The following is a 4,967-nucleotide window of genomic DNA, read 5'->3' on the forward strand; positions in this document are numbered from 1 at the left end:
CTATAGTGCCCTGACCCTGATCAGCTGCTGCATGCTTCGGACTTGCCTTACTCATACTCATAAGTTTCATTATAAACAAAGTATGCTAATTAAATTTTTTAAAGAGGTGGCATGGTGGGAGAGGCATCCATAGTTTGGGCCACATATTGGACATTAATCCCCTTGGCTAGAAACTCAGGAGATAATTTTATAAAATCTCAAAGACTGTTGATTTTTAATATGCATCTTTATTAATTTTATCCTGAATGTGCACATGAGGTGTTCTGGATCAGAAACACAGATTTCTTATTCATTATATTACAGTAAATAAGGACAATTGCCCCCTCTAGGATGACACAGTGAGAGCCAAACCAAATGTCTTAGGCAAGCAGCTGGAAATTCTGTAGGCAGGTGATGTCAAAGGTGATTTTCATGGCTGATAAAGGGGAAGGAAACAGCTGTCCCCCTCCCCTCATGAAATAGTCTCCTTGGAAACATAATGAGTCTGAGTCCTTACTCCTTACGTAAATAAAATATCTCTAAGGATAGGATAATCCCATATGTCCTGGCATTTATGACCTGGAGACATCTTTAAGGTCTGGGTTTCATACTTAGGGAAAGAATACTCTGGTCTTCCTGGAAATCTGGGGTTTAACCTAATATACTAGTCTGTGTTGCAATCATTTGGGCCTCTTAGCAAGATTTGAGAAGTTTCACCAGTTTGGATCAGAGAAATTAACTGGGCAAATAGCTACATATCTAACTCTCATGGTATGTAAAGAGTGTCTAGGGGCTAGGGCATTTTCAGGAGCACTAAGAAATCCAGAAGAGTTTTATTTCCCCCACAAAGACTAATCTAATCATACCAAGGAATGCTTGGGAATTTCTGATGTCCAAAAATTGGATTTTATTCAACAAGTTTTTATTGAGTTTATTTTTGTGTAATGATGGGTAAGATGCAGTCCCTATCTTTAAATTGCAAGGATGCATGTGGTCAATCTTATAGGCCAGATGGAGACCAGAAAGAAGGTACATCATCCCATCATATATAGATGGACTTAACATTAAATAATCAGAGAAGATCCTATCCACATGTCCTGCCTCAGAATGATTACATGAAGATCACTGCCTCACTGTCGTTGCACAGAGCTGTACTGGGGACATGTGCTATCAATTGAAATTTATCTCTCCTGACCTCTCTGTGGTTTGCAAAATGCTATCCATAGAATACCTCATTGATCACAATAACTATGGAGTAGACATAGAAGCCATTAATGTAGCGCTGAAGAAGTTAAGTAACTTGCCCAATGACCATAGTGAATAAGTGATAGAATTGAAATTCTAATCAAGATCTTTTGACTACCAAATTGGAATCCTTTCCATTATCTATATTCTATGCAAGTTATAGAGATTGTGAGCTCCTGAGTTAATTTGTTGAGTTCAAAACTCTGCTCTGACAGAATTTAGCTGGATGACCTTGGGTGATCACATAAAGTACCTAGGCTTCAATTATTCATTTGTGAAAATTGGCATAATAATGGTACATACCTTATAGGATTGTGAGGACTTAATGTGATAATAGAAAAGATTCTATATTGATGCAGGGCCTGTCATACTGTAAGCCTTCAATAAATGTTTATTATTGTAACAGTTATTATTACTCTCTTTCTAATTATTATGACATGAAAATGTTAAAACTTCTTAAACCAGACTAGTTCAAGAAGTTATATAACAATGCATTGAAGCCCTCCTTGTTGCCATATGGCCTAACTTGAATATTGAGAAATGACAGCAGTAAGTGGGCCAACTGGATATGTGGCAAGCTATGATAACATTAGCATCTTTTTCCCTTTTGGGGGTGTTTATTGCTGATTATAGAAATACAACTGATTTTTTCAGTGTTGATTTTATATACTGCAACTTTGTTTATTATGTCATCTGTAAATAGAGATAGTTTTCCTCCTTCCTTTCCAATTCAGACGCCTTTTTTCTTTCTTTCCTTGCCTAATGGCTCTGGCCAGGACTTCCAAAACTATATAGCAGGGGCAAAAGCAGGCATCCTTGCCTTGTTCCTGACTTTGGGGAACATTATGATATTAACTATTACTTTTTTCATGGAAGTTTTCTTCTATTCCTTATTTATTGAATGTTTTTACCATGAAAGAGTACTGGATTTTGCCCAGTGATTTTCTCCATCAGTTGAAATGCTGTGGTTTTTTTCCCCTTCTTTCTGTTCATTTATTGATATTCATATATTTAGCCACCCTTGCATTTGTGAGATAAATCCTTCTTAGTTGTGGGCATAATCCTTTTAATATGCTGCTGAAATAGTTTGCTAATATTTTTTGAGGATTTTTGCATCTAAATTATTCATAAGAGATATTCTTGTAGTGCCTTTATCTAACTTCAGTATTGGGGTAATGCTGTTCTTTTAGAATGAGTATTCTATCATCAACTTTTTGGAAAAGTTTGAGATGAATTTTGAGTTGTTTTGTAGTTTGTGTGTTTTGGAGATTGAATCATGTCTGTCAAAAAGACTTGTTCAAGTCTAACCCAGTCCTATGCATATGAATCCCTCTGTAAACAGGACCTTTGAAAGTATTTTTAGTTAAGGTGCATACTCATTTGTGAACAAAATCTTCAAGGATCCTATTTAGATGAAGCCAAATTGAATCAGTGTGAGCCTTAATTCAATATGGCTGAAGTCCTCATAAGCAAAGGAAATAGGGCATAGAAGGAGAAGCCAGAAGTCAGCAGAAACCAGAGGAGTGTACCCAGGGAGAGAGAACTTGTCTTGTGACAGAGGATTACCTGAACACTAAGACTCAGAGAAAGTAAGCCCTGCCAATACTGTGATGCTGAACATCTAGCCTCCAAAACCACGAGACAATAAATTCCTGTTGTTTAAGCCAATCAATGTGTGGTATTTGCCATACAACAGCACACTTTATCCTCTCCACAAACCTATGAGGTTATCCTTACTTTCCAGCTGAGAGGTCAAGTAACTTACTCAGGGTGGCATTACTTATAAATGGCATTAGTTTCTTTTTTCCTTTTTGGAATGTTCATTGCTGGCATATAGAATATTATTGGAAGCCAGATCTCTCTGACTTCATTTTCCCAAGCATCCATTCCTTGCCAGGCACTGGGCTAAGTACTGAGGATGTAGCACCAACAATACAGATACAATCTGCAGTTCTTAGTCTCTAAGCTATACAGCCCATCAGGCATTATATGAGGACTAAAGAAATGAGTTCAAAGCAAGTATGTGTGCTATTTTTCAAACAAATATAGTACGTGCCAGGTACTCTTCTAAGGACTTATCATACCATATATTAATGAACCTTTATACCATTCCTATGAAATAAGTACTGTCATTCACTATTTTAAATATTAGGAAACTGAGGTACTGAGACATAACCTTGGTTACATACTAAATCACAGAGCTAGGATTAAAAGCTTGAGCCAGGCAATCTGACTCTAGAGCTCATGTTCTTGACCACATCATCACATGCATCCCATGATTAATAAAATGCAGATCTATTTAAATATATTAGTGAATCAATATAGCTTTTTCTGATGTATTTTCTTATTAAAAGGTACTTGTTATAAACTTAATTACACAGATGATTACAAAATATTTTATATTAAAAAGATTCCTTTTGTAAAAAAAGGGTTCCTTTACACTTGAAAAACTTGGGAACATGGGTCTGGTATTTTTAATGCCTTACAAAATTGTAAGCTAAGGAAAAATATTAAAATTTAAAGCAATAAGTGTTTCTTTTTCCTTGAGTCTCAGAGACTGGATTTCAGTTATTCTACTGTTTTATGAGTGTTTGATGTTTCCATAACACCTTATAAATGCTACTTAATCAGTACACCTTAGTGTACTGATTAGTGTACCTAGTGGTAATTATTATGATTATTATAATCACTTTGTCTGTATAAGGTACATAACTTGCCCTCTGAGTGACCTGTCCCAAACAGAAGAGTCTGAGCAGATTTGCAATTTGAGAGCCTGTGAATTTTCCATCCTTGCCTCAGGCCACTGGTTGTTTTGCCTTCAATATCTCTCAAACAGGGTCCTATCTTTCCTTTAATCACTTTTCTCAGCTTGAAAGACATCCTATAAGATGAGAACAACATAATTCATTACTAATGGAATGATGTGAAGAGGAGAGCTAGAAATGTAATGCCATCCTAAAATATTAGACGTATAAACAAAATGCAGAGACACAGCAGCTGATCCTGTCTTGTGAAAGCATGCATACCTTCTGTGTTGGGAAGAGAAGCTTGTCTAGACTGGCCTGCCCTCCTCCTGCCTCTCTGCTCAGTTCCTCTTATTTGGCTCTTCTTCCCAGAGCCACCAAGAACAGCTGGCAGGATTAAATGAATTCGCTGGATGCCGTAATAGGTAGGAGAAAAAGTGGATTGGTGTGCTGTTAGAATTACAAATGAATATTCTAAATTCTTCCTCTTAGTTTCTGGGACGACAAGATCATGGAAAGGCTACTGATTTCAGGAGGGCAGAGCTACCTGTATTTACTCCAGAAGCTGAGCGTTCTGAGAGCCTGCAACCTTCAGCCGAATACTCTCTATGTCAACTTGGGTAATTTGAGTAGAGTTTAATACAGAAACTATTTATAAAAGTGTGGGAAGACTTGAGGAAATGTTCAGTAATCCAAAGCTAGAAAGAGGAGGGTGATGGTACCACTACTGGACCTGAATGGTGATGGGCGAGCATAATTACCAGAAGGCAGAGAGAGAGATGGACAGTGGTAGCTGACAGGATCTGTGGCCTGCAATAGAGGGACACAGCCAACCTGCAGCTATTCCCTCCCTCCCTTTGTTCTGCTGAGGACTTCCAGAGAAGATGGCTGTCTGAGTCAATAGCTGATGCCACTTCAAGTAAGGTAAAAAAATATAGAGAGATAAAATATGTATACATATATATTATATATATAAATATCTATTTTTTAATGTCAGGA

This window comes from Tamandua tetradactyla, chromosome 3 (assembly GCF_023851605.1).
Source record: "Tamandua tetradactyla isolate mTamTet1 chromosome 3, mTamTet1.pri, whole genome shotgun sequence".
NCBI lineage: Eukaryota > Metazoa > Chordata > Mammalia > Pilosa > Myrmecophagidae > Tamandua > Tamandua tetradactyla.